Source organism: Hibiscus syriacus, unplaced genomic scaffold, assembly GCF_006381635.1.
Source record: "Hibiscus syriacus cultivar Baekdansim isolate YM2019G1 unplaced genomic scaffold, ASM638163v2 tig00110890_pilon, whole genome shotgun sequence".
In the NCBI taxonomy this organism is placed as follows: domain Eukaryota; kingdom Viridiplantae; phylum Streptophyta; class Magnoliopsida; order Malvales; family Malvaceae; genus Hibiscus; species Hibiscus syriacus.
The window spans coordinates 7,501,856-7,517,609 of record NW_024062900.1 but is presented as its reverse complement, the minus strand read 5'-3'; positions in this window follow the sequence as shown (position 1 = coordinate 7,517,609).

The following is a 15,754-nucleotide window of genomic DNA, read 5'->3' as shown; positions in this document are numbered from 1 at the left end:
AAACATGAACCAACTCAAAAAAAATTAAATAAAGTTTGAATTATATAATAAATTTTGACAATTCAAAAAATTTAAATTTTTTTAATTGACTCATTCGAATAAATTCTCACCTCAAATTTTTAAATATTAGATGAAGGTGAAGTAGAGCATATATTTTTAGAAGGTGGACGTGGAGTTGTTTTGGTATTAATTTGTTCCACTTGTTCCATTCCTTTATTTAAAATTATCATTTTACCTTCATATATAATCATTCAAAGGATAAAAATATAAATAAAAATAAACTAAATTATGATTGTAGAAATTATTTTATTTTATATCAAATTAAAATTTTAATATACAATTCAAATGTATTTGTAAAATATTTTAGAATAAGGTATTTTAACCCGTTTATATATATTTTAGAATAAGTTTCTGTTTATATATATTTTACCCGTTTATATTTTAGAAAAACTCAAGCACTTGATTCCATTAGTTTCTGTTTTTTTGGTCTGGATTACCTTGAATTTATTGTGACCGCTGTACAAAATGATATTTGTGGATTAATGGACTATTTGGCCACTCTTTTTTTCCTCGTAGGATTCAATCCTGTACTGATAGGAGTGTTTTTTTTAAAGTTTTTTCCAAAAAAAAAATACGGATAGGTAAGAGAGATAACAACTAAACAGAACAAGGACGAATTTTGAAATTCACTATCACTTCTATTGATATTGTTGCGGTCATCTTTTGGGTTGGGTCTGAAATTAGATTTCGACTTGAAAATTGGTTAGAGTCACAATCGATCATTTAAAAAATATTTAGGTTGATCGGACACCATTTTACCTGATCTACATTTTACCAGAAATGTACCGGGTTCGGGAGTCGGTTACAGTCAAGAAAGAATTAGCACCATTGTACTGCCCTTTTGGTACCACTTAATTTATCGGTTGTCTTAATTACGAAAACTAAAATTTAAATTAAACTTACATACTCAATTCGTATTATTTACCTTTGATTGATTGAAGTTACCTCTAAAAAGTTAAAAATGTTATGTTATAAAATAAAAGAAATAACAAATAAAAATTAAATCTAAAAAAATCAAAGAAGGAAATATTAAATTTAAAAAATGTTATATAAAAATGTTAAAATAAAATAAATGAAAAATATTAAATTTTAGAAAAAAAATATAAAAAATGTTAAAAAAGAAAATAAAAGTAAAACATAATAAAAAATTAAAACAAAATGAGAAATAAAGATAAAACAAAATAAGATAAAAAAAAGAAAAATATAATAAAATAATAAATAATAGTAGTAAAGATAAAACTGAGTTTTTAAAAATTGTTTTTAAAATAAAATATATGAATTAAATAAAATAAAATAATTAAATAAATAATCTAAAGAGATTGAGATAAAGAGAAATTTACAGTGAAAGCAACATCAGACTTTAACTTTGTCTCAAATTCCTCGGATTATCGAAACAGATCTTTACTTCAAAATTCACGTCGGCTTACAAGGTCAATTTTTCGCTGCCGACTTGAATTATGTTGTTTCAACAATAACTTGTTCCTATCTCAGTTTCTTCTTAGCAAACGATTTTGCTAAGTGTGTTATTGGAAAGTCGAATATGAATTCCCACGTTTGGGACTGAGCATTCTCTTTAGCCTTTGGCTTAAAAGAAAATTAGCTAAGCATGTCCAAAGTCATACTTAGCATAATTGTTGAAAACGAAATTTAAAGGAAAATAAAGAAGTGTGCGAAAAAAATAGAGAGAAAGCTAGAGAGAAAAATGAGATTTTATTTTCAAATCTGTGTGTTTATAGGATTACCCTGAGAGGATATTTATAGCCTTCAAATTCCTAAAAATAAGCTAAAGATAATTCCTAAAATAATATATTTTATCCTAATTAAAACACTTAAAATTATTTAAATTAAAATACATAAAACAAAGATAAAATAAAATAATATTTAAAATAATATATTAAATCCTAATTAAAATACTAACATCTTTTGAAATTAAAATACAAAAATAAAATAAAATATTAATATATACTAATAAGCCTCTAACGAAAATATGTGTCTACATATATGCTATTCCTTGTTCGTTCGGTCTCACCTTACCTCAATTTGATTTTCTTTAAAAGAAATGTACAAAATATAATTTTATTATAGAAATATATTATGATGAATAATAGTATGGTTGTTAGTTTGATATAATGTATTTTATATCACTGAAATCATTAATCTGAAAATTTAATGTACAATTTAAGTGCAATTGCTAAACTATGAAGGGAGCTTTAACTTACGATTTGATTGACAATACTAATAATATAAGAATTTAATTAAAATATTTTGAGATTAAAACTTAAATCACAATTTAATTTAAAGCTGTTTATATTCTTACATCGTTGAGACAATCATTAGTTAGCCAATATCTTGATACATTTGTCTCCTACATAATTTATCAATTATTGCCCAAACCAATTTATTTTAGAGGTTAAAAGAATCATTATTATTTTTAAAGGCCATAGGTTCAAACACCAACGATTGCAGCAGGGTGATTGAACATTTATTATCAAATGATTGATAGTATTTATAACATATATTACTTTATAATCACCTTAGATTATTGTTTTGGCTCGGGAGAAAAAAATGGCCCCCTAATTTAAAAAAATTAAGAAATATGTAATATAAAATTTTTATTAAATTAAACAAATAATAATTCATTGCAATATTAAAAATGTAAAAAATATATAAGTATACAAATAATTATAAAAAATATTAGTTTCGAGCATTTCTTGATGCAAAATCACTTATGATAGTGTCAACATCAATTTTTTCAACATATTTTTCTCAATACATACAATGTTGAAGAATTGGACAAAGATAACGAAAGAACACAAGAATTTTAACAAGGTTCGGCAATGTGCTTACGTCCTCAGTGCCTAGGCGGCGCTAGAAGTTTTATTCAATGTTTCATAGCCCCCTCAATGAGACTTTCTTTGTAAGGACAGTTGATGTTCGCTTCGCTCACTCCGCTCCATCCCCTTTCCTCTTTACTTATATATTTATGAGCCATACCTATCAAATCTCCACCTTGGCGAATATCATGCCCCTTGAAAAACTTCAATATGGGTTGGGTTACCTTACTTCTTTAACAACTCGAAACATTCAACAAGTCTAAGCAATGCTTAAACTTGTCGGTCATAACTGGCTTGGTGAACATATCAGTGGCATTCTTATCAATATGTACCTTCTGAAACAAAACCTCTCTAGATGCTACTAACTCTCTGATCTTGTGAAAACGTACATCAATATGCTTAGTTCTAGAACGATATACCTGATTCTTAGCCAAGTGAATAGCACTTTGATTGTCGCAAAGCAACTGAACTCCACCTTACTGAACACCCAACTCTTTCACTAAACCAGTGAGCCATAAAGCTTTTATTACAGCTTCAGCCGCTGCCATGTATTCAGCTTCAGTTGTAGATAGTGCCACAACATATTGAACAGTAGACTTCCAACAAATAAGTCCTCCACCAAGAGTAAAAACATACCCTGTCGTAGATCTTCTATTATCCAAGTCACCTGCGTAGTTTGAATCCACATATCCTACAACCAAAGGATTATCCCGCTGACTACCAAAAACAATTACATGTCCCACAATACCCTTTAAGTACCAAAAAATCCACTTGACTGCTTCCCAATGTTGCTTACCAGGTTTAGACATGTACTTACAAACTTGACTAACAGCATGAGCTAAATTAGGACGAGTACATACCATTGCATACATCAAGCAGCCAACAACATTAGAATACGGAACCTTTTCCATATCTTCAGCTTCTTTATCTGTCTTCGGGCACTGTTCTGATGAGAGCTTAAAGTAATTCACCAATGGAGTGCTAACTGGTTTTGCGTTGCTCATCGCAAACCTTTCTAGCATTTTCTCAACATAACCCCGTTGAGATAGCCACAGTTTCCTTGAGTCTTTGTTTCTTCAAATTTCCATTCCAAGAGTTTTCTTTGCAGCACCTAAATCTTTCATATCAAATTCATGACTCAATAAGGTTTTCAAACCAATAACATCATCCATGTTCTTCGCAACAATCAACATATCATCAACATACAATAACAGAAAAATAAAAGAACCATCATCAAGTCTCTTAGCATAGACACAACAATCATACTCACATCGGTTGTAGCCAATCTTGATCATATAGGAGTCAAACCATTTATACCACTATCTCGGAGACTGTTTTAACCCGTACAAAGATTTCTTCAATCTGCAAACTAAATGCTCGTTTCCAAGTTGAGTGAAACCTTTAGGCTGTCGCATGTAGATCTGCTCCTCTAAATCACCATGCAAAAAAGCAGTTTTAACACCCATCTTCTCTAAATGCAAATCCCAACTAGCCACCAATGCAAGTATTGCTTGGATTAAAGTGTGCCTGACCACAGGAGAAAAGATTTCATCATAATCAACTCCTTTCTTCTGTGAAAAACCCTTTGCTACCAAGTGAGCCTTGAACTTCTCCCCTTATTTTTCTGTTACCACTGGTTTCTTCTTATACACCCATTTGCAACCAATCGACTTCTTACCCTTAGGAAAGGAAACTAACTCCCATGTACGATTGTGATTCAAAGACTCCATCTCCTCAACCATGGTAGCCATCCACTTGTCATTTTCCTGACTAGTAACGGCATCATGAAAAGTAACCGGATCATCACTGCTAGCAGTAAGTGTAAAAGAGACCAAGTCTTCAAAACCCAATCTGTTCAGAGGCTTTATATTCGTCCGTCTCACCTGTCTTGGCGAGACTATAATCCTGTAAATCATCCGTAGTGGAACCACCAGATGTCGATTGAGAAGTTTATGTTTTCTCAACTGGAAACTGCTCGAAATCCACCACTGTCGTGCATGTCTTTGCTGCAATATGGACTGTTCATCAAAACAACATCTTACTGATCACAATTTTCTTCGCAACGGATCCTAGAACTTGAATCCTTTGACACCTTTCTTGTAACCCAGAAAAATACACTCCTTCGATTTTGCATCAAGTTTGGATCTCTCATCAGCAGGTACATGCACATAAACAGGACAACCAAAATCCGTTAGTTATCAAAACTAACATCATGACCAGTCCATACCTCTTCTGCAACTTTCCCAGCCAATGATGCCGTTGGCAATCTGTGATAAGATACACACCCATGTTAACAGCTCGGCCCAGAAGTGTTTGGAAGCCCCACATTCAACCGCAAACATCTAGCTTTTTCATTCAACGACCTGTTCATCGTTCCGCAACACCATTATGTTTGGTGTCTTGCGCACTGTAAAATGTCTCTTAATCCCGTGCTCATTACAGAAGTGTAAGAACTATGAATCTGTGTACTCCGTACCATTTTCAGACCGCAAACACTTGATTTTTCGTCTTGTTTGGTTTTCTACCTCATCTTTCCACAACTTGAACTTCTAAAAACGTCTGACTTCTATTTCAAAAAATACACCCAAACTTTCAGTGAAAATCGTCAATAAAAGTAACATAATACCTAGATCCACCCAGAGACGATGTCGTGGAAGGCCCCCATATATCAGAGTGCACATAATCAAGAATCCCTTGAGTTGTGTGCTTTACAATCTTGAAACGGACTTTAGTCTGTTTACCAAGAACACAATACTTGCAAAAATCGAGCTTACAACTTTTGACACCATGCAACAAATTTCTTTTGCATAATTCTGCCATACCACGTTCACTAAGATGAGCAAGACGCATATGCCACAGTTTTGTAGTATCTTCACAGGACTAAACAGAATGAACTCCACATACAACGGTACTCCCTAACAATCTATAAATATTCCCTGCCGTCATCTTTCCTTTCATCACAGTCAAAGCTCCTTTAATAATCCGAATGGTCTCCCTATCATCACCAGCCTTAGGGATAAAACCATTCTTGTGCAAAGTGCCCAAAGAAATCAAATTCTTCTTCAAATTTGGGATATGCCGAACACCACTCAACGCCCGAACAGAGCCATCATACATCTTAATTCTGACATCACCAATACCAACAATATTACAACATCGATCATCACCCTAATAAACAGAACCAGAATTAACCGACCTATATGTCGAAAACCATTCCCTATTTGGCGTGATGTGATAGGAACATCCAGAATCAAGAATCCAAACATCCGTCAATTGAGTCGTTGAAATAGAGAGCATATCACCCTCATTGCAATCATAATTGTCATCCTCGACTATATTCACAGACTTGGATGAATCATTACGCTTCTCATCAGTCTGCTTTTTCAACTTCGGACAGTCTCGCTTCATATGTCTCGCCTCCTTGCACTTGTAACAGTGAATTATCTTCTTATCCCTAGATTTGGATCTGGAATTCCGCTTGCCAGACCCTGCCTTCTCTGGCTTCCGTCCATGGTCTCGATTACCCTTGACATATAAGCTATAGGCTTGAGAGTTTTCCCCTGCATTCTTGTTGAAAACATTTTGATATTTCGATATAACAAACTAAGTTTAAATGAATTTTAAGATTTTACAAATGATTTTCTAAAGTATATTCGATTCAATTAATCGAATATCAAATTATTACTCCAAGTCTTTCAAGATCATTTCAAGCCTTACTAAATGTGTAAAATTGTGTTTTATACTTAAACTATTTTTGAAACAATTTTCACAAAGTATTTTGAACCAAACTCAAGCCTAAAATCAAATTTTCAAAGTGATGCACCGATGCACCAACCCATGCATCGATGCACCATGGAATTAAATGAACATCGAATGTATTTTATGCATCGATGCACATACCATGCATCGATGCAATTAGTGCATTTGATGTATCGATGCACAAGACCGTGCATCGATGCACTCAGGCTATTTCAAAACATCGAATGCATTTTATGCATCGATGCACTCTTAGTGCACCAATGTACTGAGAGTCAAACGGTCAAAATAATTTGAATTTTACACTTGATGCACCGATGCACCTAGGGTATGCATCGATGCATGAGACGCTCCCAACCACTAATATTAATTATTTTCACACTTAAACGGCTCTATTGACTCCACTAAGCATCCCCAACATTCAGAATCATTTGAAGGTGTATTTAAACAAGCTTAAAAGCCATTGATCAAAAACAAGAAATACCAAGCAACTAGAATCAAGAGAGAATCAAAGAGAAAGCATCAAACCTCAAGTTTGAGCATTTCAAGCCTATTTTTCATTCAATATTCATTTTGCTTTCAAAAACACTACTTGTACTCAATTGTATTCATTTTTTAGTGTTCTTTTCTTTGTTCTAGAATTGTGCAAATAATCTACCTTGTGAGGATTTCCTTGTAAGTTTGTAAATTTGTAATCTTCTCTTTGAGAAAGAGTGTTCTCAAGAATTGGGGGTGTTGTAAAGTTATCTCTTTGGCCTCAAAAGAATGAAAAAATTAGTGAATTTGTTAGAAAATACTTAGTGTGGATAGCTAAGGTAGTGGACGTATACTTTGGTTGAGAAAGTCAAACCACTCTAAATCGCTGTGCAAATCTTTTCAATTTTCTACAAAAGCTTCCACCAGATTTTTTTTTGCCAATTCACCCCCCTTTTGGCCAATTCCGTCGATCGATTAACTCAAAAATTGGTATCAGAGACTAACTCATTTGAAGGTTTAATCACCTCTTGAGTCGATTCGGGAAGAGTTACATCGATAATCAAAGTCATCAATGGTCTCCACTTTAAACGTTGACTCCGGTCTCGATTCAATGCCCGTCAACAAGCCTCTTTTCTTTAATGGGGGCTAACTATGCCTATTGGAAGAATAGGATGATGTATTTCATTCAAGCTAGTGACATGGGAGCATGGAATGTTGTAGAAGACGGATATATCAAGCCTCTCACTCATCCAAGATTGTGGAGTGAAGGAGAGACAAGAATGTTTCAGCTCAACTCCAAAGCCATCCATATCATATTTTGTGCTCTTGGACCAGATGAATATGGAAGAGTTTCATCTTGTAAAACCGCCAAAGAAATATGGGATAAACTACAAGTCACTCATGAAGGCACCGACGAGGTAAAAGAATCTAAAATTAGTCTTCTAACACATAGCTATGAAAATTTTAAGATGAAACCAAATGAAGATATCAAAGCTATGACGGATAGATTCTCAACGATTGTCAATGGTCTCAAATCATATGGAGAGATCATACCAAACGAAAAGCTTGTGAGGAAGTTAGTTTACTCACTTCCAAAATCATGGCAATCCAAGAAGACTGCAATCATTCGAGGCTAAGAACCTAAAGTCTTTAATTCTTGAAGAACTAATCGGTTCCCTCCTCACTCATGAAGATGAGGTGGACCTCGATAAGATTTACGAGACACCAAAGGAGAAGAAGAAAAACATTAGAGTTGCTCTCAAATCCACAAAAGATGAGAGTGATTCGGAAGAAGATGACTATGACGAGGAAATGACATTGTTTGCCAAACAGTTCAGAAAAATGATGAGACCTTACCGAGGAAGAAAATTCAAATGAAATGAAGGCCTCAAAAATAAACCAAAAGAGAAGAATCCTATCATTTGCTATGAATGCAAAAGTCGGGGCATGTCAAATATGATTGCCCATAATTGGAAAAAAGGGTCAATCAAAAAATAAGCATAAGGCTCATGTGGCTACATAGAGCGATGAAGAGGGTTTCGATGAAGAGGAAAAAGAAGTAGCAAACTTGTGCTTGATGGCATTTGGGGAAGATTCTAAGGTAACCTCTAACTCATCTGAATTTGATGATTTATCTTATGATGAGCTATTAGAGGAATATAATGGGCTGGCTTCGGATTATGAGAAATTGTTTTTAAAATATAAAAATGATGTTTCAAAATTAAAAAATGAAAATAAACTCATATCCAAAACCAACAACGATCTTGAAAGTAAAATCAAAGATTTTCAAATCAAACTAGAAGAGTTTGAAAAGAAAAATTTGGATTTGCAAAATTTACTTTCAAAGGTCAATGATGATCATCAAAAGAAAATTGATGATCTTAAAACTTCTTTTGATAAAGTTGGAACAAAACGTTTTGAAAATGGAGAAAATTCAAAATCCAACTTTGTTAGAAAAAGTTTTAAAAACTAAAATCATAGAGGTCCCCAAAGAACCTCTAATGGAAAAATCGTTAGAAGTATATGGGTTCCTAAAGAGCACATTACTACTAAAGATAAGGATATCATACACAAATGGATACCTAAGGGGACTAGGATTTTGGAAACTAATGAATATGGACCCAAAAGAATTTGGGTACCAAAAATTAGAAATTAATCTATGTTTGTAGGGAAATGAGCATTGCTACAAGGCACGGGAAACAAATTCAAACTCATGGTACCTTGATAGTGGATGCTCAAGACACATGATCGGAGACAAAAACCGGTTCATAGAATTTAACGCCAAAAATGGAGGAGAAGTGACTTTTTGTGATAATTCAAAAGGTCACATCGAAGGTATAGGTACTATAGGTAATACCTCTTCCATACAAATTAAAAATGTTTTATATGTGAATGGATTAAAGTATAATCTCTTAAGTATTAGTCTAGTATGTGATAAAGGATTCAATGTCATGATGGTTGTAAAGTTATTGACATTGCATCTAATCGAATTATGCTTGTTGGTCATAGAATAGGAAACATATACATGGTGCATTTAGACTCTATTGATATGACTAATTTATGCCTAGTTGCTAAGGATGAGCATGATAGTTGGTTATGGCATAAGAGACTAGGACATTCTAGTATGAGTGTTTTGCAACGGCTAATTCAAGGTGATTTAGTTCGAGGGTTGCCTAAACTAAAATTTGATAATGATAAAATCTGTGATGCTTGAACAAAAGCGAGTTTCTTTTAAATCCATTAATGATGTATCAACTAGTAGAGTATTACAATTGATCCATATAGATCTTTTTGGGCCAACTAGGACTACTAGCTTGGGTGGAAAACAATATGCATTTTTCTTGGTAGATGACTATTCTAGATATACTTGAGTTCTATTTTTAAGTACTAAAGATGAAGCATTAGAAAAATTCATCACATTTTCAAAAGTAATCCAAAATGAAAAAGGTTACTCTATAACTAGTGTTAGGAGTGATCATGGAACTAAATTTGAAAACATTGGATTTACTGAATTTTGTGATTCTAACGGTATTAGCCATAATTTTTCAGCACCTAGAACCCCTCAACAAAATGGAGTTGTTGAGAGGAAAAATCAAACTTTAGAATAAATGGCTAGAACCATGCTTTGTGAAAACAATTTGCTAAAATATTTTTGTGCGGAAGCCACAAATACCGCTTGTTATGTTATTAATCGAGTAATGATAGGCCTATTTTAAAGAAAACTCCATATGAAATTATCAAAAATAAAAAGCCTAGCATTAGCTATTTTCATCCTTTTGGATGTAAATATTTTGTTTTAAACAACGGTAAAGACAATATTGGCAAATTTGATGCTAAAAGTGATGAAGGAATTTTTCTGGGTTATTCCTTAAGTTCTAAAGCTTATCGAGTATTTAATAAAAAAACTTTAGTTGTAGAAGAGTCTATACATGTTGTTTTCGATGATAATCTCCTTCCGAGGAAGGATTCTTGTTTGAATGATGATGTAGGTATTATAAATACAAATGACGTTAGACATGACGATGGAGAATCATCGTCAAAGGAAGAAACGAAAGATGAGGAAACTCATGATCCTCTCGAGAATCCAACCATTGAAGAAAGGGAAGTATCTTACCCAAGAGAGTACAACTATGTCAAGGATGATGAGATTATAGGTGATCCATCCAAAGGGGTAACAACTCGATCTTCTCTTAGAAATATTTGTAATTATGTTGCATTTATCTCATGCATAAAGCCTAAGAATATTAAAGAAGCATTAAATGATGAACATTGGATTATACAATTAATCGAATATCAAATTATTACTCCAAGTCTTTCAAGATCATTTCAAACCTTACTAAATGTGTAAAATTGTGTTTTATACTTAAACTATTTTTGAAACAATTTTCACAAAGTATTTTGAACCAAAATCAAGCCTAAAATCAAATTTTCAAAGTGATGCACCGATGCACCAATCCATGCATCGATGCACAATGGAATTAATTGAACATTGAATGCATTTTATGCATCGATGCACTTAGTGCATTTGCTGTATCAATGCACTTAGTGCATTTGCTGCATCGATGCACAAGACCATTCATCGATGAACTCAAGCTATTTCAAAACATCAAATGCATTTTATGCATCGATGCACTCTTAGTGCACCGATGCACTGAGAGTCAAACAGTCAAAATATTTGAATTTTACACTTGATGCACCGATGCACCTAGGGTATGCATCGATGCATGAGACGCTCCCAACCACTAATATTAATTATTTTCACACTTAAACGGCTCTATTGACTCCACTAAGCATCCCCAACATTCAAAATCATTTGAAGGTGTATTTAAAAAAGCTTAGAAGCCATTGATAAAAAACAAGAAACAACAAGCTACTAGAATCAAGAGAGAATCAAAGAGAAAGCATCAAATCTCAAGTTTGATCATTTCAAGCCTATTTTTCATTAAATATTCATTTTTCTTTCAAGAACACTACTTGTACTCAATTGTATTCATTTTTTAGTGTTCTTTTCTTTGTTCTAGAATTGTACAAACAATCTACCTTGTGAGGATTTCCTTGTAAGTTTGCAAATTTGTAATCTTCTCTTTGAGAAAGAGTGTTCTCAAGAATTGGGGTATATTCTTGACGGTGTTGTAAGGTTATCTCTTTGGCCTCAAAAGAAAGAAAAAATTAGTGAATTTTTTGGAAAATCCTTAGTGTGGATAGCTAAGGTAGTGGACGTAGACTTTGGTTGAGAAAATCGAACCACTCTAAATCGTTGTGCAAATCTTTTCAATTTTCTGCAAAAGCTTCCACCAGATATTTATTTGCCAATTCACCCCCTCTTGGCCAATTCCGTCGATAGATTAACTCAACAATTCTACTTTCGCTGGTTGTGAGCCAACAAGGCTGCAGTAATCTCCTCAACGTTGATAGTCTCTTTCCCATATATAAGAGTAGTCACCATGTGTTCGTAAGAGGGAGGCAACGAACACAACAGAATCATCGCTCTGTCTTCATGCTCAATTTTCACATCAAGTTGAGCCAAATCAGAAACGATTTGATTGAAGACATTCACGTGTTACGCCAAATCATGATCGTCCTGCATCTTCAGCCCATATAGCCGCTACTTTAGATACAATTTTGTCGTTAAGGATTTGGACATAAATTGACTTTCCAACTTCCTCCAAATTTTGTCTGGAGACGACAGATGCATGACGTGATACATAACCTCATCTACCAAGCATAATCGTATGGTTCCTGCCACTCGCTGTTGTAATTCTTCCCAATCGTCCTCCTCCATCGACGCCGGCTTTGTAGGTCGCAAATCCTTCAGGATCCCCTGCTGTGCCAACAGATCCTTCACCCTCGTTTTCCATAATCCAAAGTTACCCTGACCATCGAATTTCGCAACTTCGAATTTTGCTCCTGACATCTGATATCAATTGTTGAAGAATCGAGCAAAGATAACGAAAGAACACAAGAATTTTAACGAGGTTCGATAATGTGCTTACGTCCTCGGTGCCTAGGCGGCGCTAGAAGTTTTATTCAATGTCTCATAGGTTTAGGTTACATCTCTATTTATAATAAAAAATTGGTACATAATTACATAATTAAACTTATACCGTACCGTACCCCCTCGCACCCCCAACCCACATAATCGTAACCCCCTCTACAAGACTTTCTTTGTAAGGACAGTTTATGTTCGCTTCGCTCACTTCGCTCCATCCCCTGTCCTCTTTACCGGTATATTTATGAGCCATACCTATCATACAATAATATTTGAAAATGAAAGAACGATTTTATCTAGAATTTGAAAATATATAAAAATCAAAAGAAAGAATTTGAAAACATGATCTACCTAGAATTTTAAGAATAATCTTCAATATGATTCAAGCACCAATATTAATGATAAACAACTGTGACTTTGTGTTTGTGAGAAATATGATAAATTAAAAAGTGAGAATACTAATTGTTGAACCAATATTTGATTTTAAGATAACATGATTTATCAAATAATTTAATTTATTAAAATTTACATTTTGTAACTCTAAGAAAATTTGTTATAAAGTTTTTCAAGTGATTTTTAATTGTGAAAATACCCTTAAGTGTTTTTAAATCATATTATAACTTATAAACATTTCTCAAAGCTAAAAAATATTCAATTTTGTCCAAAAACCTCCCTTAGTCTCGAAGACAACAAGCCAGTATTGATACCTATTTTCTAATAGGCTTTTCTAATATCGAAATCAAGGAGTTGGTATCGATACTCACTTGAACAATATTGATACTAAGGGTTCAATTGTTATAATTTTGACAGTTAAGATGTTTGGTTTCGATACCTACTACCCGATATCGATACCAAAGGTGCAGGTGAGCATTAAATGCTAAAAATTAATGAATCCAACATCTTTAATCAACCACCAACGATTCAAAATGGCTAGAAGAGTGTTAGAAGTAGGGGTGTTCAAAATCGGGTACCCGTATTTTTAGGTACTCGAAGTATTGAGTATCCAATTCTCCAAGGTAGTATATTTGTTGGCGTGTGACCCGACCTATTAAATTCGGGTACCGGTAGTCATGTAGTTGTAAATTCCGGGTACCTATATTTTTTTGTCACAAATACCCAGTTCATATATATTTTTTAATTTAATTTTTTTTAAATCACATATAAAATACATAAAAAATTAAAAGTTCATAATATACAATCCATACACAAAAATTAGTGATTTGAAGTTAGTTTTAAGGATATAAATTGAAGTTTATTTCCAAAAGAAAACATTAAAAATATTAAAATCGGGTTTGATTTTTTCTTCCGAATCTCATATTGACAAACTAATAAATTTTGTTGAAAAATTAAAAACTTAACACTGAAAAATTTAGGGATTTAAATTTAATTTTAAGATAACAATTTTAAGGAATTTTTTATAATTTAAACTATATATATATATATATATATATATATATAAAGCTATAGGGTCAAGTCAGGTCAAGTACAAGGTTATAAAATAAATTTTTACCCAGACTAGACCCAAGTACCTGGGAAAAACACGAGTAAGGTAGCTTTTTTAAGAAAATTACTCGATTTTTTTAAGTTCAGGTTGACAGACCATGTATTTTTAAACACCTTTGGTTATAAGACATAAAATGGACCAAGATTCAAATGGAGAACAACAAGAAATTTCTATAACGCCCCAAATATTGGGTTAGAAGTTTTGGGCTAACTCGAGATAGTTTAGACAAGCCCATTTACCTTATAGGATAACTTGGTTAATTTGGATGGTTTGGGGCCTATTGGATTTTTAAAAGGGCATTTTTAATATTGGATGAAAGAGGAAGGACTAAAGGAGCAAATATCACATCTTTCAAAATAAAAACCGAAATCCTTTTATTATGGGTAATATAATTGGTTAAAACACCCTCCCTCTTTGTCTCTTCCAAATTTGTCTATTTTCTTCCATTCATCATTTCCTTCGTCTCAAAGAATTAAATAAAGTTCAAAACTTTTTATTCCTATAAGGTTTGTCCGGGTTGCAAAGGTAAGAATCATCATCTTCATCCTTAGAGCTTTAATTCAAGCCCCAAACATAGGTTTTAAGCCATGGTAGTCATAGATGGGTTTTAGTGGGGGTTTATGAACCTAAGAGCTTTTAGTTTATTTTTGGGGGATTTAGACCTTAGAGAGTGTTTTTAATCCCTCAATGAGCTTTAAATCAAGATGATAATTCATTTCCACGATCCTTGTATAGTGAAAGAGGTGGGATAAAGCTCCAAGGCTAGAAAGAATGAGAAATTACTCCTTAGTTGATTTGAGGACATTTCCAACAACTAGAAAGCTAAGGTAACACATTCACAACTCCTTCATGTCATTTGTGACTTATTAGAATGCATCTAGCTAGTGAGTATTGAGTTTGTGAAGCATGAATGAGCATCCATGGTAGATTCAAGCATTTAGTATTTTCAATATGTTTAAAGACCTACTATGAACCCTTCTTTTATACATAAGATTTTAAGAATGTTTGGAAACCATAATAGGGCACCTAGGGTAGATTAGAGAGTCATTTTTGTGTCCAAATAGGGTATTTCTAGGTTTGGGTATCGGTATTGGAAAAATAGTACAAATGTTGTTCTTCAGTGGCCAAAACAAGGGTTTTTAGACTAGAAGTATCGATACCCATCCATTGAGTATCAATACTATGGGTTGGGTATTGATACTCGTAGGAGGAGTATCAATATCAGGTTTACTTTACGCATTTCGATAGTCAATTTCGATATCGATACTTCTGGGAGTATCGATACTGAGGATTGATTATCGATACTCCAGTATGAGTATCGATACCGCGATATTTTTTAAAATATCAAAGTAAAATTTGGTATTAGTACCTCGAATAGTATTGATACCCTAGCTTATGAGTATCAATATTGGTCCAGGAGTATCAATAATATCATTCTTTCTTAGCTTTTAATAACCATATAATATCAATACCCAAGGGTGAGTATCGATACTCATGAGTCAGTACCGATACCGAGAGGGCTCAATATCGATACCGAGGGGGCTTAGTATTAGTACCATCATACATATTTAGGCAATAAACCCAAGGGATTTAGAATTAATATTGAGGGGCCCAAGAACACCAGAACACCATCAA